Below are 24,132 nucleotides of genomic sequence, written 5' to 3'. Positions count from 1 at the left end.
CTCTCACTTTTTAATTTTAGGATTAGGAATTAATGGGGGTCCTTGTCACAATAGCGGCTCGATGAGGGGTCCTCGAGAAAATTTTGTTGGGAACCCCTGTCTTAGAGGAATTGTGAATCTGTCTGTAACCTTCTCTAAATTTACAATGTGCATTTTTATGGAATGTCAGATACATACCAAAGGACGGAGGTCATTGCAAAAATATACATAGGAGTATCTGAAAGGAATATACAAAATAAAGGTGGCCTCTGTGTTATTAAAGAATATATGAGTAGACTTCCCTTTGGTTCTAGACCAAATTTAAACAAGGGAATAGTGAGACCCAGCAGATTTATTTGGTTCCCAACACAAATTTAGCTTGCCTCTGAAAACATAGCCCAGATTCCTTAGCAAAACACAGGAATTCTTTGAAAGACATGAATGGTACCTTGGTGGATGAGTCGATATGGATGGAGTTCCCTTGGGGGGCGGGGGTGAAACATGTGAGAATCAGACCCAGAATATGTTGTCCTTTACAAGTCAAAACTAACATCATGAATTGTGTACAGAGGAAAATAAGGAAGCATTATGGACCCTGGAGAACTGTTAGATTACCATTTTAAGATTCTCCTGCTACATGTTCTTTTTGCGGCAAAACAGACAGTCACGGGAATAAATGATACGCAAACACTAAGACAAAACCACCGCGACAACTCCCTGAAACGAGATGTAGTGTGAAGATAAACTTGAAACTAATGACTATTCAAAAATATATATAAAAGTCTCCCAAACTAAAGTAAATGAGAAAGAAATTAAACTTTTTCTAAATGACCTATAAATCAAATCACCTGACGAGATGCCGGCTATATATTCTCGTTTCAATGGAAATATCTTCCTCAGAAGGAAAAAGCTTTTTAGTTTGGTTTTTTTTTCATATCTTAATGTTTAAACTAACTCAGACTAGAGTAATGAACTCTACAAAAACTCTACAAAAGGTTGAATAAAACAGAGCAGTCGGGGAAATTCCCCCCCCCCCCAAAAAGCTGAAGTTGTTTTAACGTAAGGTTAAATAACCTCCAAAAAATACTAATCAACAGAAAACCATTTTCTTGCAAGATTAAACTAATGGCTGTGCAAGTTTACTAAAGTTAAGGTGTTCCAGTGGACATATCTCGAAGTTTAAACCACCAGCTGCATCAGCCTTCTAAAGTAAAGGTGTTCAAACAAACATAACTCTGACTGCTGCCGAGTGTTGCTAATTCTGGGCTTTTATACTAAGAGAGGCTTCACTCCTTAAAGAGACAGTAACACCACACCGACACCGGGCGTGTCTCAGACAACTCAATATGTAACAAACTTATACGAAGCCTATCTCAACACGTTTATAAAATGCGAAATCGAGAAATTAAGGAGGAATCATACCGGTGAAAGGAATTTTAAGCTGAAAGAACCGCATTCTTACTTTTAAACGCTGAAAACATTTCAATTACTTTTAAAGGGTGAGATAAGTTCAGACATGCTTCTTCCAAATCCTAATATATGTGGTCTTCTACATAATTACTAATTTACAAAAATTTACAAAAAAAAGGACTAAAGTCAGACATGAATGGTACCTTGGCGGATGAGTCGATAAGGATGGAGTTCCCGGGAAAGGGGGGGGGGGTGAAACGTGAGCATCAGATCCAGAATATGTTGTCCTTTACAAGTCAAAACTAGCATCATGAATTGTGTACATAAGAAAATAAGGAAGCATTATGGAGCCAGGAGAACTGTTAGATTACCATTTTAAGATTCTCCTGCTACCGGTACATGTTCTTTTTGCATCAGAGCTTTGATAATGATTATCATCTCAATAGACTAGTCTCAAAAATACACATGAATGAAAGTTGCAATCCTTGGAAGGAAAAAAAAGTTCTTCTCATTACAGATTGTTTCCTGCTGACAGTACATATTTTTTAACATAACATAGATATTATGTAAATTAATCCAAGGCAGGCTGCTGGAGATCTAGAAGGCTTCATGCAATTAAATATACATGGGCGATTTTGAAGTTTAATTAGTGTTAAACTTCTTGTAGGTAGCAGAAATGAAGTTCATCCTCTTGGCAGGATTTAAAATTCATAACTGCTGAAGAAAAATAATGGCTGTCGCTATCATTGTTACTGCTTTGGGAAAGCAAAGTGAACATCTAATACACAGAAAAAGAATGATGAGGCATGCAAAGGAGATATAAAGTTGTGTGGAAAAATGTTACAAAAATGGAAGGAAAAGGAATCAGAAATTCTGGGCACAACTTCCTGTGTCCTCTGGATCAGCTGAGAATTTAATCAGAAGCTTTCTGGGAGGCGTGCTAGTGCCATTGTAGTGAACTTGTTCGAAGTGTAAAAAGTGAGGGTGGCAGTATTAGCCTTGTCAGGTTCTGGTATTATTCTATAGATGCTTCCAAGTCATCTTTGGGGGATAGCTCATTGCCTTCTTGAGCTGTGGCTTCCCTGAACAACTTGGTTTGGGACAGCTTCTTCCAGCCCAATATCTTGGACTTGGGGCCATTGACTCTTTGTCAATGCCAGGCCCACTCAAGCCTAGCTAATGCCCAAGTCACTTATCTTCTTCTTTGGCGATCACTCGTAGCTGAGTAAGATTGTCTTCCATAATCACAGTTTTAAAAGTAAGTCTGTAAGTGATTGTGGAGGCAAATTAGGGATCTGCATGTCCTTCCACAGTGGGGACATTGGTTTCTGGGTGGGAGTTGACCATGGTGAGGGTTTCCCAAGCGTGCCTTCCTCTTAGCATGTTTCTCCCTTGTGTCCTGAGTCTTCAAAGCCCATGAAACCTTTGGTAAAGGCTTTTTCTTCAACTTGCTCACAGGCAAGTGTTTCCCCAATTGTTGGTGTTTATACTACATTTTTAAACATTTGCCTTGAGAGAGTCTTTAAACCTCTTTTGTTGACCACCAGCATTACGCTTTCCATTTTTGAGTTCAGAATAGAATAGTTGTTTTGGAAGACAATAATCAGGCATCCACACAACATGACCAGTCCAACAAAGCAGGAGCCTAGCTATGCCCAAGTCACTTATGGCACAGCACTGACAAGCACATACTACTAGCTACAGGATAAAGTGAATTGATTGCTGCATTATGGCAACATCATGGCCATTTGCACTGCAAGAGGCAAAGTGAACCCAATGGGGATGTCATGTAAGGCAGCTCGAAAGGCTATTGCCACCACTCCCGTGCATTTTCAGATGTGCTGTGTCAGGATCAGGTAAAGAATGGGACAAAATTAGGTACAGTGGTACCTCGACTTACAAAGGCGATCTGTTCCGCGGCGCTCTTCAGAAGTCGAAAACATCGGAAGTCAAAGCGTCCATTTTGTGCATGCGCAAAGCGTGATTTTGCACTTTGCACATGCACAGACCGTGCACGCCGCTTCTGTGCATGCGCAAAACATGCACACGGCGAAAATACTTCCGGGTTAGCGGACTTCGGAAGTTGAGGCATGCGGAAGTTGAGGTACCACTGTACTTAGAGGCTATGTTGGGGCAATTATTGGGCATAAGAGAACAATGGTGTGGAGCTTCTTTAACTGATTACAACATGGCACAGAAGGAATAATCATAAGATATTGGACTAGGGTGGTTACAGCACAACCATCTCCTGTTGTGAGGAATCAGGTATTCATGAGAACTTATGTAGCTCACTGCTGGAGCACAAATTGAAACCCTGGTCATCTCCAGGTTGCAAGATACTTGTATGAAATCCTACAATGCTGATGCTGATCGTTGTAGATAATTCTAAGTTAGGTGGACCAGTAGGTTGACTCAGTAAAATACATATTTCATTTTCTTTCCTATAATAAGGTAGGAAATAGTTAACTTCTTAAAGATGTTTCAAGCTGCTATGAAGTCCTGATGATCAAAGCACGTGTTATAGATTAAATGAATAATAATGTTGTGGGTTGAGGGACTGAAGATATCTCATCAATGCACTGCCCTCAGTAAAACCATTCCAGCGTTGACAGCTGCAGTTAAATTCAGGGCTGCTTCATATACTCTTAAGATCCTCCATACAAAGTGACCCCCACACTGAGAGTAGATACTGCTAATGCAATTCCAGTGAATATTTGCTCCTCCTGAAAGAGAGAGAGAGGAGAGGGGACATGTGTGATTTTCTTCTCCAACAGAAGTGGCAGGATGCCGCAATGGGCAGCCATTAATTCACCACTCACTCCATGACTCTCTGCAGGCGATGGACATTTGTACAGCAGTTCCGCAAAAAGTCAACGGACAGCACACAGGAGTGTTGTTGTCTTGATGAACAGAAATGAAAGCTGGCACAGGGGAAATAACACAGCAGGGTAGTTGAGTGACCTGAGTCATCGTGGAGGAAAAGACTTGAAGATCCACATACACAGAGAGAAATCTCCTCTGCTGGACTGTAAATAAAGAATTTATTGAAGAAGGCTCAGCACACTTTGCAGCTCACGTAAAATTCGTGCAATCAGCGATTTTTTAAAACACCTTAATTAAACACTCCCTGTGACCAGCAGTCTCATAAATTTTAAAAAAGAAACACCAAGCCACAAAGAAGTGCCAAGACTTTCTACTGGAGTTTCAAAATGACGCACACATGATTCTTTGTCATTTAACCTTTACCAGTCCCTTGCCACCCAAGCTTTTATACCAATCTAGGCAATGAAATGAGTATGTATAGCTAGATCTGTTTGGCTGTTGGCATCCATCTGTCTCAGGAGATGATGGAGGAGTGTTCCTTTGGGGGTGAGGTCAAACTATTGGAAGGTTGCAGTGCCTGATGCAGGAGAGACCATTCCCTGATAGGCTTCAACTGAAAGGGTTCCTTAAGTAGAATCCCCCCCTTCATGGATCAATGCCTTGTCGTGGCGAAGGGGCTTGAATAATTCAGAGAAGCTATGAGCTATGCCATGCAGGGCCACCCAAGATGGACAGGTCATAGTGGAGAGTTTTGACTAAACGTGATCTACCTGGAGAAGGAACTGGCAAGCCACTCCAGTAACCCTGCCAAGAAAACTCCATGGACAAAGACAACAGGCATATAAAAGTTATGACGCTGGAAGATGAGCCCCTCAGGTCGGAAGGCGTCCAACATGCTACTGAGGAAGAGCGGAGGACAAGTACAAGTAGATTCAGAGCTGATGAAGCGGCTGGGCCAAAGCCGAAAGGATGCTCACTTGCGGATATGCCTGGAAGCGAAAGGAAAGTCCGATGCTGTAAAGAAAAATATTGCATAGGAACCTGGAATGTAAGAACCATGAATGGAGGTAAGCTGGATGTGGTCAAAAATGAGATGACAAGAATAAATATCGACATCCTGGGCATCAGTGAACTAAAATGGAAGGGAATGGGCGAATTCAGTTCGGATGACTATCATATCTACTACTGTGGGCAAGAATCCCGTAGTAGAAATGGAGTGGGATGCAATCTCAAAAATGACAGAATGATCTCGATACGAATCCAAGGCAGACCTTTTAACATCACAGTAATCCAAGTTTATGCACCAACTACCGGTGCTGAAGAAAGTGAAATTGACCAATTCTATGAAGACCTACAACACCTTCTAGAAATGACACCAAAGAAGGATGTTCTTCTCATTACAGGGGATTGGAATGCTAAAGTAGGGAATCAAGAGATAAAAGGAACAACTGGCAAGTTTGGCCTGGGAGCTCAAAATGAAGCAGGGCAAAGGCTAATAGAGTTCTGTCAAGAGAACAAGCTGGTCATCACAAACACTCTCTTCCAACAACACAAGAGACGACTCTACACATGGATATCACCAAATGGGCAGCATCGAAATCAGATTGATTATATTCTCTGCAGCCAAAGATGGAGAAGCTCTATACAGTCAGCAAAAACAAGACCTGGAGCTGACTGTAACTCAGATCATCAGCTTCTTATAGCAAAATTCCAGCTTAAACTGAAGAAAGTAGGAAAAACCACTGGGCCAGTAAGATACAATCTGAATCAAATCCCTTATGAATACACAGTGGAAGTGAGGAACAGGTTTAAGGATTTAGATTTGGTGGACAGAGTGCCTGAAGAACTATGGATGGAGGCTCGTAACATTATACAGGAGGCAGCAACGAAAACCATCCCAAGGAAAAGGAAATGCAAGAAAGCAAAATGGCTGTCCAACGAGGCCTTACAAATAGCGGAGGAGAGGAGGCAAGCAAAATGCAAGGGAGATAGGGAAAGATACAAGAAACTGAATGCAGATTTCCAAACAACAGCAAGGAGAGACAAGAGGGTCTTCTTAAATGAGCAATGCAAAGAAATAGAGGAAAACAATAGAATGGGGAAAACCAGAGATCTGTTCAAGAAAATTGGAGATATGAAAGGAACATTTCGTACAAAGATTACCATAATCAAGGCCAAAAGTGGTAAGGACCTAACAGAAGCAGAAGACATCAAGAAGAGGTGGCAAGAATACACAGAGGAATTATACCAGAAAGATATGGAGGTCTCGTACACCCCAGGTAGTGTGGTTGCTGACCTTGAGCCAGACATCTTGGAGAGTGAAGTCAAATGGGCCTTAGAAAGCACTGCTAATAACAAGGCCAGTGGAAGTGATGATATTCCAGCTGAACTATTTAAAATTTTAAAAGATGATGCTGTTAAGGTGCTACACCCAATATGCCAGCAAGTTTGGAAAACTCAGCAATGGCCAGAGGATTGGAGAAGATCAGTCTACATCCCAATCCCAAAGAAGGGCAGTGCCAAAGAATGCTCCAACTACCGCACAATTGCGCTCATTTCACACGCTAGCAAGGTTATGCTTAAAATTCTACAAGGCAGGCTTAGGCAGTATGTGGACCAAGAACTCCCAGAAGTGCAAGCTGGATTTCGAAAGGGCAGAGGAACCAGAGACCAAATAGCAAACATGCGCTGGATTATGGAGAAAGCTAGAGAGTTCCAGAAAAACGTCTACTTCTGCTTCATTGACTATGCAAAAGCCTTTGACTGTGTCGACCACAGCAAACTATGGCAAGTTCTTAAAGAATTGGGAGTGCCTGATCACCTCATCTGTCTCCTGAGAAATCTCTATGTGGGACAAGAAGCTACAGTTAGAACTGGATATGGAACAACTGAGTGGTTCAAAATTGGAAAAGGAGTACGACAAGGTTGTATATTGTCTCCCTGCTTATTTAACTTATATGCAGAATTCATCATGCGAAAGGCTGGACTAGATGAATCCCAAGCCGGAATTAAGATTGCCGGAAGAAATATCAACAACCTCAGATATGCAGATGACACAACCTTGATGGCAGAAAGCGAGGAGGAATTAAAGAACCTTTTAATGAGGGTGAAAGAGGAGAGCGCAAAATATGGTCTGAAGCTCAACATCAAAAAAACCAAGATCATGGCCACTGGTCCCATCACCTCCTGGCAAATAGAAGGGGAAGAAATGGAGGCAGTGAGAGATTTTACTTTCTTGGGCTCCTTGATCACTGCAGATGGTGACAGCAGTCACGAAATTAAAAGACGCCTGCTTCTTGGGAGAAAAGCAATGACAAACCTAGACAGCATCTTAAAAAGCAGAGACATCACCTTGCCGACAAAGGTCCGTATAGTTAAAGCTATGGTTTTCCCAGTAGTGATGTATGGAAGTGAGAGCTGGACCATAAAGAAGGCTGATCGCCGAAGAATTGATGCTTTTGAATTATGGTGCTGGAGGAGACTCTTGAGAGTCCCATGGACTGCAAGAAGATCAAACCTATCCATTCTTAAGGAAATCAGCCCTGAGTGCTCCCTGGAAGGACAGATCGTGAAGCTGAGGCTCCAATACTTTGGCCACCTCATGAGAAGAGACGAATCCTTGGAAAAGACCCTGATGTTGGGAAAGATTGAGGGCACTAGGAGAAGGGGACGACAGAGGACAAGATGGTTGGACAGTGTTCTCGAAGCTATGAACATGAGTTTGACCAAATTGCGGGAGGCAGTGCAAGACAGGAGTGCCTGGCGTGCTATGGTCCATGGGGTCACGAAGAGTCGGACACGACTAAACGACTAAACAACAACAACAACAAAGTAGAATCCCAGCCAGCATGTTGATGTTGGTTTTAGTTGGTTGATTGTAACTATCTGCCTTGTTTTTAGAACTTGCATGATGTACTTTTAGTACTTGCATGATGTACTTGAGCTTGTTTTAATTTGTAATCCTACCATGGAATTGCATTTGCAATGAAGAGGGGGTAACAAATGTGTTATATATATATATATATATATATATATATATATATATATATATATATATATATATATATATACCACTCACATCCATCCATCCGGCAGAGGTGTTGAAGACCTCAGCAGAACTGAAAACAGGCCTTTTGCAGCAACAAGGCCCAACATTGCCAAGTGGAGGTAGGGGCCTGCCTGGGGGGGTGGGGGGGCCGAATAGGGGGCAGAGATACGTAATGGGTCAGAACAGGGTGGGGGGAGACACAGGGATGAAACCTGCCCTCTCCACAGTATCTTGCCTTGGCTCAGGGGGACTCTGAGGCTCAGGGGGGATCTGAAGGGGGGCTATTACCTTCTATTTCACAGACTAATGCACAGCAACACGTGCAGGGCCAGCTAGTAGAAAATGAAATTATGTGAGTATATGTTTAAGTGTGCATTTACAGTAAATTTTCCAGTTACATATAAACACACTATAATTCCAGTGTGCCCCTAACTTCTCTCTAAGGGTGACATAACGCCCTCCTTTCTTTTCACTCTGTCAGCATGATGCCCAATTTAAAGGGAGAAGGAAAAGAGAGCAACCACTTTGTGGGGGAGAAGGGGTGATTTCTTCTTCTGCTTTCCGATACTGAGAAAGCGAAACCTAAGGCCCGAATCTTATTTTCCGCTATTGTTTGGAGGTGTTCACTTTTATTTTCACTCCTTAGCTCCTGGAAATATATGTTTCCATTTATTTGTGGCACTTGATCTCAAATTTCCCTTATGAATTGTGGTGGGGGTGGAAAACTCATTTAATTCCTCTCCTCATATCCTGCTCCTTTGGTATTGGGTTTCCTCTCAATCCCGCAGTGAGCTAATTACCTCGGCCTTCAATCTTTTATCACTTTGCTTTTACACACTTACAGAACTTCATATTGTTTTTAGTCACTCCCTGGGCAGTAATTCCCCTTTTATTTTATTGTATTTTTTCCCATGGTGGCAATATAAGATATCTAAATTAGCTCTTCTCCTCTCTTATTAATTTTGGGGAGGAAGTGTTCTATTAATTTGCTGAGACCCTGGTATCCATCTGCAAGGCTTCATTGTTTCAATGCCTTCTCATTTTGGGAGGGTCTGTAGAAAGGAAAAGATGAATTAGTATTTGATTGGTCCTCTGTTCAATAAAGTATCAAGTCTTAGGCTGAAGAAGACAGATGCCAGGATCTTATCCCGCTTCTTCTGCAGAGAACTGAAGGAGGTTGAAAATGATGTTCAGGATGTGACCTTTTATCCCACTTTGGCCTCTTGTAATAGGGTTCTAAGGTTTCCCCCATTGTTTAAAAAACCTACAGAACTTGCTTGACGAACGGCAATATCAGGACAAAAAGGGAGAATATACAATATGGCTGCAAGAATACTAAGCAAGATTATGCCAGCATGTGACCATCTTCCTCGATTCCTAGTCCTTTTCTGGGCCTAATGCAAGGAGCTGGTTTGGGTTCTGAAGTCTTCATGGCTTGGGACCTCAGTATCTGAAAAACTGCCTCTGCCCTGCAGACATCATCTAGGTATGTTTTCTCAGACGTTCCACTGAATTCTGTGGGACTTGTACTCAAGCAAGTGTGCATCAAATTGCAGCCTGTGAACCCTGAAAGTCCTAGTTAAAATCTCACCTTGACCATGAGCTCACTGTTCACAGGGTAAGTGTGGGCAAGCCATTATTCTTTGAGCTTCAAGCTTGCAACTATAAGAAGAGGGTGCAACCTAGGATTATAGGACTGTTCCAAAATTACCGAGGTAATCTATGTGCTTTGTATACTCAGCAAGATTGTTCCATTAATAACAATAAGATGCTAGATGCAGTGTTTCTCAAACTTAGGTCTCCAGCTGTTGTTGGACGACAACTTCCATGACCACTGGTCCTGCTAGCTTGGAATGATGGGAGTTGTGGTCCAACAACAGCTGGAAACCAGAAGTAGAAGCAGAAGTAGTCATTATAGCACTGGGGAGTAGAATGTTCATCCACACAGACAGGAGTAATTCAGTTTTATGAGCAAACTGGAGGTTAAACTAACCCCTTTCCAGCCCCGAGAGGAGTGTGGGGAGTGTTCACACGACACACCTACACACTGCAGCCGACACACTAATGTGTCATGACACACAGTTTGGAACTCTGATCTAACATGTCAGGTTTTGCAATTGTCAGGCCCTGAACAATGCCCCAGGGGCTAAGAAGGACCCATTGCTGGTCTTGCTACCTGTAGCTCTTGAAATGACTTTTCTCTGAATAACTGCTAAGCTCTGCTCTAATTCTACTCTAATGCAGAATGATCTGCTGTGCCAAAGTGTAGCATGGCTAAGGGTTAATCTGGATTTGAGGAGTACTTTTAATTTCCTTCATGGAAAACTGAGCTTTACAGAAATCCCACTCATTGTAGTTACATAATTTGGTCCTCACGGAGCGAGCAAACTTTTTTACCCGAGGGCAATATGTCATTGGCAAACAACAGAAGGTTCTGCATTTTAATTAACAGTGTGATCTTTCCCTGCTGCCTTTTTTCACACATTGTGTGTGCCTCTGTGTTTTTCTTCATGATGAAAAGGGAGGGGGGGGGAATCAGCTGCATTTCGCAACTGGAGTTTCCACTCTGCTTCCTATTCTGTTTTCATTATCTTTGACTTGTATATGCATCTTTATTTATTTATCTGCTAATTGTCTAAAAAAACCCAACCATACAGAGATGTACATCTTGTCAGCAGGAAAAGTGAAGCTACTTCATTGCTCATTAATAAAGAAGGAACATTAATACCAAAGCCTTTACAACAGAGCTGCTTTTTAGTGGAAATCAGAGGAAGGGAGAGATAGGGCCTTTTTTTAACATGAGATGCAATACTTGATACACTGAAGAACGCACAGATATGAAGCATTTAATGCGGGTGCTCTGAATAAGAAAAGAAATTGCTGTAATGTTGAGGGCTGATCAAATTTAAGAAAAGGACAGCCATTTTACCTGAAAAATCACCACACACTCTTCAGATTGTTTCTGTTCCACTGCAATTCATCTTACAGCAACAGCTACGTTATTTTGTCTTGCTGTCTGCGGTGCTGAAATTACATCGTCATTGCATTATTCCACCCCATTCATTTCAATGTAAAGGAAGCATGATGAAGAAGAAGGGAGGCATACTCAACTCCCCCCCCCTTGCAGACTGAATGGAACTGCTACTACTACTACAGATCATATTCACTGGATTGATTCATTCCAGACATAGGGCAAACAACCAAACTTACACCATTTCCACTCTCATTTCCATGTTTATTTATTTTATTGCCAAACCATAGTCTACCAAGTTGCTGTTAAATTTTCCCTCCCGCCTGCGGAAGTATCAGGATGCTGTCAGTGGCTCCCGCCTGGTTGCCCAGGAAAGTATAAAGACAAGGAAAAGTTTCTTACCGTCCTTTTTTATTATTATTTCAATCTTTACAGAGAGAGGCGATAGAACCCAGCCTCTTAGATAATGGCATTGTCCAGAGTGAATCTCCACCTTACCCCCATCTCTCCCATTTCCTCATTCGTCTCTTCTATGGGTGCTGCTGTGTGCCCTCTGTCTTTGAGCTCTTTGCTCTCCTACTTTTAAGGCTTGCCTGGTTCTGGGAGATGGAGGGTCTGGAATGCTTTCTAATGATCCTGTGTCAGCCAGCTCCTCCTCCTCCTCCTCCTCCTCCTACCTCCTCCTCCTCCTCCTCTTCCTCTCCCATTATTTCTCAACTTTCCCCCTCATCTGCCTCTGAGCTGTGACCTCCCTCAAACCACTGTGGTAAATCTATACTGTCTTCCTCTTCCTCCTCCCTGGAAGGATCAGGATAGGGAGGCAGTCTCCACCATTCCTCCTCTTCTGCCCAGTCCCTGACAGGAAGGGAGATGTTTCACAAACACACCTGTGACTGCTCAACACTGCACTGGAGTTCTGCTGTGTGCACCACTGTAAGCAGCAAACATCACACAATACACATTTTGTCAATCATTGCCATAACACCGCCGCACCCCATTTGTTAACAATTCATTATTGTGTCTGAGCATGAGGTATGTGAGCCAGCAACAAACTGCGAAGTCCCCAGGGGCAAAGTTGGAGGCAGTGGCAGAGGTGGCAGAAGTGCCAGCCATTTGAATTCACCCCTGGCACGGTGAAATGCCCCTTTTCACCATTGCAGGGAGGATAAGCGGTGGCACTCACTCTAAAGCTGGCAGCATGAACAGCGGAACGAGTGGCACAGCATTTCCTGGGAGCATTCTGAGTTGACCATAGATCCCAACGATGCCATCTGCCTCCATTGCAGGAAGGTCCCAACACATAACACCACAAGCAGCTTTAAATTGGGCAGCTCCCAGAGTGCTTTGTACTAAAGCAGTCTTTCCCCCAACACACTTGAGAGGGGTCCAGCCTCAATCTTTTGGTAGGTGCACACAGGGGCAGAGGAAGTGGGGCATGGTGGGGGCGGGCCGCCCTGGGTGTCACCACTGGGGGTGTGTGACAAAATGTCGGGCAGAACTCACTGTGGGGCCTGCAGTGCGCCCGAGCCACACATCTCTCCTGGGAGTGACATGGTGACTTGGCCGCCTGCAGGCTCTTTGCTGCCCCAAACGGTCCACCCACTGCCTCCCCCTCAGCTGTAGGGCGGCTGGGTAGGAGGAGGCAGACAGACTCCTCGGAGGCACTACACAGCATCCTGCCCCGGCTGGCCCCACCCTGCAGGCGGCAGGCCCTGCCACCTCAGGCAGCTGACCCCGCCTCTAAACGCAGGGCACGCACACTACCCCAGGCGACCAATCGGCTTGCTCCACCACTGGGTGCACACCCCTAATACAAACTCATTCACATATCTGACAAAATGAGATCCAGCTAATGAGGTCACCAAATCCGTACTTAAGGACTTGGAAGTTCACACTTCAGACTCCCTCACTCATAAAACATTTCACACCTCAGTTATAAGGTGGGCATTATGGCCTCCAAATTATTCTTGAGTTTAGAGTTTAATCTGAGCCAGTGAAGAATTTCCCTCCAGTCTCCTTGGTATTCCCATTGCCTTCAGCCCCACTTATGAATATGATGAAGCCAGCAATGGGATTCCAGCACCAGCAGAAAACCAAGGAAAGAGAGGGATCTCATTTTCCCCTTTCCTCTCTGGCACCCGAATTGAGGATTGTGAGCGTGTGCCTTTAAAATAAGGGGGGGGCTGTAAGAATAGCTCAATTTCCCAGCATTGTCCTAAAGCATTCATTTAGCAGCGGTGTCATAAAAAAAAACCTGAACCAAGACGAAGCCAATTGCACTCAGCAGCCTGTAAATTCAGTCTTTTGGCATTTGAAAATGAGCTGCGATGCATGGGAATATGCTGTCAAATGAATCTGGGTCACAACAGACCCTAGAGAAGGTAGTGTTCACACTTTGGGAGAAAAGATAACCAGGAGAGGAATATGGCAGGCAGCACTGTTAGGCCATCCAGTGAAGCACACTCTGGGGCATTACGAATCATGCACAAGACAGGAAGAAATTAAAACAGAAGGAAGCCTTCTCCATCCCTGTGTGGTACTGACGTTTGTGGTGTTGAGAACCTTTTCAGAAACCAGCATCTGCTCCTATTTATATGTTAATTTGGGGGGCATGTTTAAAAAACTGGCTTTTTAAAAAAAAAAAAATAACCTCCATCTTCTTCCTTCGACGAAAAAGCTGGCATCTAAGTAGGTACTTGTAAGGGTTGTGAGGGCACCCTAGTTACCTAAAGCCGTTTTGGCATATTCTTAATGAAGCTTCTTTGGTATGTATCTGAAGTGCATATTAAAGAACGAAACAACATACCTCTCTCTTTCTCTTAGAAGGGAACCCAAGAGAGGGGCTGGAGAAATAGAGAACAGGAGTCCGTATTGCAAACTAGTGTGGGACCCCACCCCCCACCCCCCCGGATGATGAGGATGAAGTCTCTGGCAGAGAGCTGTGAAAAACACCACCTCCCTTCCCCAAAAATGGTCTCTGCCATTTTGTTGCTCATAATGGTGTGGAGAACTTTGAGGGACCATTTTTGCTCAGCCCTAATTGAAAGGCAAAATGAAGATTCTTAAAATTCACCTGCCCCTGAAGCCATTAAATAGTCAGCCTCTCATTTTGTGGGTGACAAATGGCCCCTTCAAAAGGGTGCTGTTTGGCTCAGCTTGAGTATGATTCCAGAGGAAATTATTATCATTATTATTACTATAATTAAATTAATATACCATCCTTCATCCAAAGATCACAGGGAGGTTTACAGTATAAAAGAATGACTAAACTTTGGTTATTAGTATCATTCAGTAGTAAGGAAAGTAAAGCTAAAGGATCCAGTCAAAGGCGACTATGGGGTTGTGGCGCTCATCTCTCCTTCAGGCCAAGGGAGCCAGCGTTTGTCCACAGACAGCTTTCCGGGTCATGTGGCCAGCAAGACTAAACTGCTTCTGGTGCAACGGAACACCGTAACGGAAACCAGAGCACACGGAAATGCTGTTTACCTTCCTGCCGCAACGGTACCTATTTATCTCTTTGCACTGGTATGCTTTCGAACTGTTAGTTTGGGAGGAGCTGGGACCGAGCAACGGGAGCTCACCCCATCGCAGGGATTCGAACCACCGACCTTCTGATCAGCAAGCCAAAGAGGCTCACTGGTTTAGTGTGATAGGGTGCTGCTGCTCACCTGACCTCTCGTTGTTCATGTTGATGCTGCTTACTGGGAGGTAAGGGGCAAAGCGTGAGGTTGGTGTGGTGGAAACACACTGACGGAAACACAGGTTTAGCGGTGCGTTTGCACCACTGCAGCCTTACCTGCCTCTCTGCTCTGCTGTACCTCCCAGTATGCAGCAACAGCAACAGAACTGACCAGGGGTCAAGTGACCAGAGATGCCCCACAACACTTTCCACTACTTTATTATTTTTAATGACTCGCAGCATGAAACTTTCCAGGTGTTGATGCATTTTTCTGCTGTTCTGATACTGCCAAGTCCTACTTACCAGATCCAGATGAGATGCTGGCATTTTGAAAACAAAACAAAAATGATAGACCAGAAGGGAGGAAGAAATCCACTAAATTGTCTGGGTTTCCCCCTAAACGCCATGTCTGAGTTTCACAGATAAGTCAACTCCACAACCAGCAACACCAGTTTCACAATGCAGAAGAGAACCAATAATCAGCATGAAATATAATAATAAATAGTGCTGTTCTCTATGCACTAAAGGATGTAAAATAAGAATTATGCTGCAAATGATGAATGACAGGGGGAAAGAAACCAGCCATGTAACTCAATTTGCAAGAATATACAGCCCACATGCAATTTAATTGTGACTGAACCAAAAAAAGCAAACTAAACAACCTTGCAAAGTGTATAAACAAGATATATTAATTTTAGCAAGGAGAAACTACTATTCAATATTGTATTTTCATTATTAAAATACTTCAATTTTAAATACCCTAACATTTTCAGCTTGCCTGCAATGTAACAATAGCCATGAAGGTATTTACGTAAATGTATGCAACTCTTTTCTCTATCAATAATAATAATAATAATAATAATAATAATAATAATAATAATAATAATAATATAATATTTATACCCCGCCCATCTGGCTGGGTTTCCCCAGCCACTCTGGGCGGCTTCCAACAGAAAAATAAAATACAATAATGGATTAAACATTAAAAGCTTCCCTAAACAGGGCTGCCTTCAGATGTCTTCTAAAAGTCTGGTAGTTGTTTTTCTCTTTGACATTTGATGGGAGGGCATTCCACAGGGCGGGCGCCACTACCGAGAAGGCCCTCTGCCTAGTTCCCTGCAACTTGGCTTCTCGCAACGAGGGAACCGCCAGAAGACCCTCAGTGCTGGACCTCAGTGTCTGGGCAAAACGATGGGGATGGAGACGCTCCTTCAGGTATACTGGACCGAGGCCATTTAGGGCTTTAAAGGTCAGCACCAACACTTTGAATTGTGCTCGGAAACGTACTGGGAGCCAATGTAGATCTTTCAAGACCGGTGTTATGTGGTCTTGGCGGCCGCTCCCAGTCACCACTCTAGCTGCCGCATTCTGGATTAATTGTAGTTTCCGGGTCACCTTCAAAGGTAGCCCCACGTAGAGAGCATTGCAGTAGTCCAAGCGGGAGATAACCAGAGCATGCACCACTCTGGCGATGTTCTAAGATGGCAAATGAAAAGTACCCTGAAAAGGAGGCTCCACAGAGGATGCAAAACAATGACTCTTTTAATATGAAACAGTTTCTGCAGGGAACAAAGCTTGAAGCTCGTTGCTGCTTGAATGCAGAAGTGAAATGAAACTTCGTGCTACCCGAGAGCCCACTCAGCAGTTTGTGGAATGGCAAGTCGGGAGGGCCTATCCACCCACACTCTTTGGGTTTTGTGCCAATATATTTGCATACACAAACAATGTTTATTTCACCCCTTTAGCCCTCTTCAGACATTTGCAAAAGGAATATGGGATGACTCAGATTGAGGAGCGACATGCGCCCAAGCCCAATAAACCCATATGCACTGGTGGTACCCATTCTGCCCCAACTTTCCCATGTCTAGAGGATGGTTTGAAGAGGATTCATGACTGGTTGCACTTTGAAGCCTCCCTCCAATCACGAACCCTGTATTATCCAAATTTCATTCAGCACTTAAAATCCTGTTTCATGTTCCCTTGTTGTTGTTGTTGTTGTTGTTGTTGTTGTTGTTGTTTAGTCATTTAGTCGTGTCCGACTCTTGGTGACCCCATGGACCAGAGCACGCCAGGCACTCCTGTCTTCCACTGCCTCCCACAGTTTGGTCAAACTCATGTTCGTAGCTTCGAGAACACTGTCCAACCATCTCGTCCTCTGTCGCCCCCTTCTCCTAGTGCCCTCCATCTTTCCCAACATCAGGGTCTTTTCCAGGGAGTCTTCTCTTCTCATGAGGTGGCCAAAGTATTGGAGCCTCAGCTTCAGGATCTGTCCTTCCAGTGAGCCATGTTCCCTTACCAGTCCCTTTTAAATGCCTGAAGATAAATTATGGGTGAAACAAGAGCCAAAAATACAAGGTGTGACCGGAAAGTTCAGTGAATGCTCACAGAAACCAGACAGTGAGAAATATTTGAACATACATACCTTACAGGTCTTCAAAGTAGCCCCCCTTCTGATACAATGCACCATTTACAACCCTCATAGAACTGTTGGAAACTTCTGGAAAAGTCTTCTTTCCGTACTGCTTTCAGTTCCCTTGTCACAGCAGCTGGGATATTTAAAATGTTGGAAAATCTGTGCCCTTTCAGTGTAGATTTCAGTTTTGGAAAAAGAAAGAAATCTGGTGGGGCCAGATCAGGAGAATATGGAGGGTGGGGCAACTCAGTAACATCAGGAACAATTTCATCCGGAATATGCAATTCTTCCGCCACCATTCGGACAGACAAACGTCGATCCCACATCAATAACTCACGAACTCTGTCAACATTTGCCAACGTTCTGCTCGTCAATAGTCTGCCAGACCGAGGGTCATCTTCAGGGCCGGCTCTAGGTAGCCCCCTGGTGGTGTGGTGTGCCAGGGCGCCAGGGTGGTAGGCAGGGAAACCATGGTGCACCCTGCGAGGGCGGGGGCGCTGGAGCGATCTCCGCCCCTCAGGGCCAGGGCGGCCAACCTGCTCGAGACTGCCTTGGTCATCTTCAATGGTTTGCTGCTCATACACGGTCTTTCAAGTTACAGTTTCATCTCCCTGCACAATTGTGAGCATTTTGTGAGTTTCCGATGCCGATTGTATGTTCAAATATTTATTGCTGCCCGATTTCTGTGACCATTCACCGAACTTTCTGGTCAACCTTGTATATAGGATCACAAACAATAAGGCCCTTATTGTTTTAAGTGGTACTACCAAGATACTTCTGAGCCACAAAGATTAGCCATTTAATATACTCAGTAGTTGGGTTAGATCAATAACATTTTTTCTTCTGTGGGTAGATCCAGAAATCTGCACAGCTCCCTTGCACAAAGACTATCATCCATGCTGTTTTGCCCACCTAGGGAATGGCAGGGCAAGGCACAAACACAGCATGGTTGTTCCTACTTTTGCAAGCTTGCAGACCCTGGTATTGACCATACATATTCCTTGCGTTATCCCAAGTCTGTCCCTTGCAATTATGAATGTCAACAGCACACTTCTGAAGAATGCCAATGACCATTTCACACAAGCTTTCTCCAGCATGGCTGTCAATAGGTGCAAAGTGCACAAAAATAATAAAAGAAAAATCACACCTTCGCTTCTCTATTCAAGCAGGAACAAAAAACTGCATAGCTAATCTGTATGAGAAATATCAGGTGCAGAGTTGACAATAAGAAAAAATATTACTATGCCTTTTTAATCTCCAGAAGCTCACTTGGTGACTTGGGGCCAGTCACTGACTCTCAGCCTAATCTACTTTACATTGTTGTGTGAATAACATGGAGAAGAGGAGGTGGAAGATTGTGTGAGCTGCCTTGGGTTCCTTGGAGGGGAAAGGGTAGAGTTTTCCCTGCATTTGAAAAGAGTGGAAGAATATTTCTTGGCAGTTCTCCCTAGGCAGGAGATTCCAGAAAGTTGGTGTCACCACAGAAAAAGCCCTGTTATGTGCTCATCTCACATCAGGAAAAGTATGTGGTGAAAGGTGGAATCTCCAGATTTCAAATTACATGGAGAAAGATATAGGAGTGTGTAGGAGTTCCTCCAGATGTCATTTTTATTGTGTGTTCATGATTATTTGTGTTCATGGTGGTATCAGGGCATTTCCCACTTTTCTTGCTTGCAAAACGTTTTGGGGCAGACATACTGCTTCAGTTCCAATCACTGCATGTCCTGTAAACTTCCAACTGAAATCCTATAACATTTCATACCACAGATGGGGGAGCTGCTTTTGTTGCACTATAGTGCAAGAGTATCTGCCGAGAAGGCAATAATCACACACACACACACACACACACACACACACACACACACACACACGGCTGTCCCTAGGCTTGGGCTGGGTGGCGCAAGGCACCAGTGTGCCTGACCATCAGGGGCGCAGAAGGGGCGCCGAACGCTGGTGTCTGCCTCCGCGCGCCTCTGCTGTTGAGCGGCTTCAGGCAGCTCTCCGGAGGTGCACGGGGAGTGAAAGCCTGGGACCACCTCTGCCGTGCCTCTGTCTCAGCTGTTGAGCGGCTTCAGGCCACTCTCCAGAGGCGCACGGGGAGCACTGGCCTGGGGCCGCCTGAACAGCTGAGAGGCGCAGTGTGGCGGCCCCAGGCTCGCGCTCCCCATGCACCTCCGGAGTTTCGCGCTGGGAGCTGGAGCCTGGGGCCGCCTCCTCCACGCCTCTCAGTTTTTGAGCGGCTTCAGGCCGTTCTCCGGAGGCGCGCAGGGAGCGCGAGCCTGGGGCTGCCTCCTCCGCACCTCTCAGCTCCCCCCGCGCCCCTCCTGTCCGCCTCACTCACGGGGGATGCTGGAGGGATCTTGGCACCAGGGCGCCAGATATGGTTAAGACAGCCCTGCACACACGCACACACAGGCGCACACAAAACACAATTAAAGCAGAATGGTGTGTGGATGGCCCAGTGTAAATCCACCATTAGTGCATTATTATTCCATCATTGACATTTTGTAGAAGATATAGACAAATGTTGTTCATTTTCTGTTCAGTGGTTATAGTTTTTACCACCTGTTGGCACAAGAAACTCATACCTAGCAGGGGCCCTTGAAATGGGTTACTGTAGTAATTCTTAATCTACCAAAGAGCTGTACAAGGATCACACACAACTATTTCACATCATTCCTCTTTAGCAGGCTAAGACTCTGCCATGGCCCTTTTACTCTGAAGTCACACAGAAGGCTATATTTCACCAGGGCAACTTTTTACATCACAGCACTGCAACAACAGGAGAAGCCACAACTGGTGAAGTTTTCCCTTCAAGCAAAATGTTGAAAGTGCAATATCCACCTCAGATTTGAACCCCTGGAGTTCTACAGCAGTTAATGGAGGCCTCCTGGAGAACTCCGCATAAACAGTGGGGATGTTCAGAACTCTCTTGAAGCACCATACTAGACCAACTGAAATTATTTCCCCTTCACAGAGATTTCACCTGATGTTCTTGCCCAGTGATTTGCTGCACTAAATCTACCCTACTCGCATTGAAAGCTGTTCTCCCTAGCAGCGTTTGAAAAAGCTTTCAAATTTGGCTTTTGGTTTTGAGCATAAAAAATGTGTGACATCTCCTCCCCCACCAGTCCCCCTCCTTGCTAGGGAAAACACACTCTTACCTATGCAAATAAAGCAATCTGCAGGTGAGAAGTCTCACCTGCTTGTCCCTGTACTGAAAATGTCACTCCTGCACATATAAGACATATCATTTTCAGTAGAGCCAAGCAGGAGTTGACTAATATCTTCAGGGCCGGCTCGCCCATTGGCTCTAGTGGTGCAGGGCGCCATGGCACCTGGGTGCTCAGGGGGCACTGAGGGGCGCCCCAGCAAGTGGGGGAGCTGCGTGGCGGCCTCCCTTTTCCCTCCGCCAGCCGCGCCGCTCAGGGGAAAGCAGGGAGGTAAGCGAGTGGAGCAGGGGTTCTAGGACCCTGTTCCGCTCTGCAGCGCCAGGGTAATCCCTCACCCCGGCGCTGCATTTCATTGGTAGAGGCGACGCCACATGGCAGCAGCTCTACCAATGAAACGCAGTGCCAGGGTCATCCCTGTTGGCGGGAAGGCTGTCAAACTTCCGAGGCCAGGAGCCGTGCGGCCTCTGAGGCACCTCGGCTGTTCCTTCCCTCAGCGCCGCCTCATCCTGCAAAGAAGGCCACTTCCTCGCTCCAGGCCTGGCGGCGGCGGGGCAGCCCTTCCTCCTTGGGTCCTACCCTGCACTCCTCAAGCGAGGCCCCCATCGGTTTCGGGTGGCGGCGCAGCAGAGATGCAGCAGGGCTCTCGTCCTTACACCCCTGCAATGGTGCGGGGCTGGGGCCAATATAGAGCACGAGCCTTGGGGGACATTTCTGGTTGAGGGGAGACGGCCTGGACACAGCTATCTCCTCCCCCATGGGGTGTTTACTTGACTTTCCTACCGTAGGAAAGTCGGAGCCGGTCCTGTCCCACCGTGGGACAGAAGATTAACCAAAGCCTAGGCCAACACTCAATTTAAAATTTGTAATTTAAATAAAGTTGTGACCAAAACCATGCCAAAAACAAAACCTAAAATGAAGTGTCTGTCTGAGTTATTGGGGGGAATTTTCTGGGGGCCTCGGCACGCAAATGCATGTGCTCCCATTATCACATCTTATGTGTGGAGATGAGGGTAACATGACCCAGGCTTGCTGTTTTTGACTGTTCTTCTGTGCATCTAGTTCTGCCCTCAAACCTGCAGTGAGAATACTTTGAATGGGTTAGTCCCGACAACTGCCCTCGCAGTTTAGCCTTGGGTGTGTGGATTTCTCAGTCCTTTCAGCATATTAAACTGTCTATTTGGGTAAGAAGAGGTCTGTTTGTATTGGAATAGCTGGCTGGCCCTGCTCCGGCACCGAGAATGATATATAATAAGAATCTAAGTCTAAAGGGTATGGTCAGTGAGATAAAAGTCGGAATACTGAAAAGGTCAGAATAATAATCCACATCATTACTATTCGCGTTTAAAATACCTGGTACCAAGATTATGGGGGCAGTGGAGAATTTAATGAAATGACCCCATTAATATTCCATCCTCATATTGCAATTTAATGGTCCTTTCCTTTCTGGGATTGTAAGGTGGCCCTGACAAGTTTCTCAAGAATGACTCTAGAGCTTTTGAGCCTACGGAGTAGAACTCCAGGAGTTTGTACTTAACTTCTAAAATAATGATCCATATAAAACTAAAAATACGTCTTCCAGGATTTCCACCACATTATCTCTTTAGGAGGCTTTTAGATAGCTATTGAAAGTCTTCTTACTGCCTGGTACCAGATGACATGGGTTGTAACAAAACTAGGCTGTGATCCTACGCACAGTTTCCTGGGGGCTAGCCCCACTGAAGGCAGCAGGACCTGCTTCTTCATAGGATTATGCTGATGATCCACTACTGCATTCTACTGAGCTCCCATTGAAATCAATTCCCCCCAACATGGTTACTTAAAGGGGCCGGGTAAATGTGTATCTTCGAAGATGCAACCCCCCCCACCTGTATTCTGAATGGCACAGTCCATGAAATTGTAGGGAAGTGTATAGATGCCAGAAGAGGATATATTTATCAGATATTATCCTCCCTTCCTCACGTTTGCAACTTCAGCAGAGTGCATCCCTTTGCAGCTTAAAGGGAACGCTTAGATGGCCTAGTTTTAGCCTTTTTTGTTTAGTCGTTTAGTCGTGTCTGACTCTTCGAGACCCCATGGACCAGAGCACGCCAGGCACTCCTGTCTTCCACTGCCTCCTGCAGTTTGGTCGAACTCATGTTGGTAGCTTCGAGAACACTGTCCAACCATCTCGTCCCTCTGTCGTCCCCTTCTCCTTGTGCCCTCCATCTTTCCCAACATCAGGGTCTTTTCCAGGGAGTCTTCTCTTCTCATGAGGTGGCCAAAGTATTGGAAGCCTCAGCTTCAGGGTCTGTCCTTCGAGTGAGCACTCGGGGCTGATTTCCTTCAGAATGGATAGGTTTGATCTTTTTGCTGTCTTCGCCTTTTAGCTTAAGCAATTCAGGCAGGCTGGATTCTCCCGGTATTTCCCCCTTTTCTCTCCCTTAAAACAATAATCGCATAAATCTCGTAAAAGGTAAAAATAACATTTTCTCGCTTGGAATACTTGTTGAAGAGTAACAGATACAGCAGTTTTGTTCTGGCAGGCTTAAAATGGAAACTCAGTTACAAAGACATACTTTAGTTTATTTTAAGATGGTGTCTGAGCTATGGAGCTCAGACAGGCAGAGATGCTCTACATTGCTGGAATGTGGTCAAAGAGCAAAGAGAAAGTGCCCTGGCCAGGTGATGAGATTGTATGTATGGATAATGTCATCCCCCTAACAGGGCATTGTGAGACTATCACTCTGAGTCTTCTCTAGGACTGAGCTTCAGCTCCTATCATGTGCTGATCTAGCCAGCATGCATTGTTGGGTTGACTGCATTATAAATATACCACAGAAATAATTACGTCACGTGATCCCCACATTTAAATGTTTTGCCTCCAGGCCACTGAGAACATGGAGCCCCAATCCAACTCCAGGTGGAAGTGAATCAGCAACCTGATTGGCCTGCAGGAGCAGCCAATCAGGCTGCTGGCAGAAGTCAATCCACAACCTGATTGGCCCACAGGTGTAGCCCTGAAGTAGCCAATCACGCAAGGCCCATTGTGTAAATAATGTATATAAGCAGATGGTTTTGGGAAAAGAGCCATTCTTCTCTTCTTCTCCTTTGATGACTATGAGCTGAATAAAGAGCATGAAATTCACTCTCGACTCAGAGTATATTTCAACTGGATAAGGCAAAATTCATTAATATACCGTACTTTCCCATGTATAAGACGAGGCATTTTTACTAAAAAGTTACGTAAAATTTTGGGGTTCATCTTATACACGGTTGGGCATGGGGGGGGGGGACATGGGATTGGTTGCTGCCGTGAGCTGGAGATTGTCAGCGGCTATTGGGCATGTTATTGGCTGCAGCAAGGGCTGGTGTTGATTGGCTGTTGCTACGGCAATTGGGTGGGCGATTGGCGGCTTCTGCCGGTGAGGGGACAGAAGAAAGGTTGGTTTTGCAATGCACACGAGTGGCAGTGGGTGAACAATTTTCTGCATTTCTCTCCCCCCCCCATTTTCTTAATTTGGAGTCCCCCAAAATAGGAGGCGCCCTATACACGGGGGCATGTTATACACGGGAAAATACAGTAATTGAATCTGAGATATGTCATGTTCTTCCTTAAGATTAAAAAGATTTACCAGCTAGGTGGTTCTGCTGTATTGC

Source organism: Zootoca vivipara, chromosome 7, assembly GCF_963506605.1.
Source record: "Zootoca vivipara chromosome 7, rZooViv1.1, whole genome shotgun sequence".
Lineage (NCBI taxonomy): Eukaryota > Metazoa > Chordata > Lepidosauria > Squamata > Lacertidae > Zootoca > Zootoca vivipara.
This window is presented reverse-complemented; position numbering follows the sequence as displayed.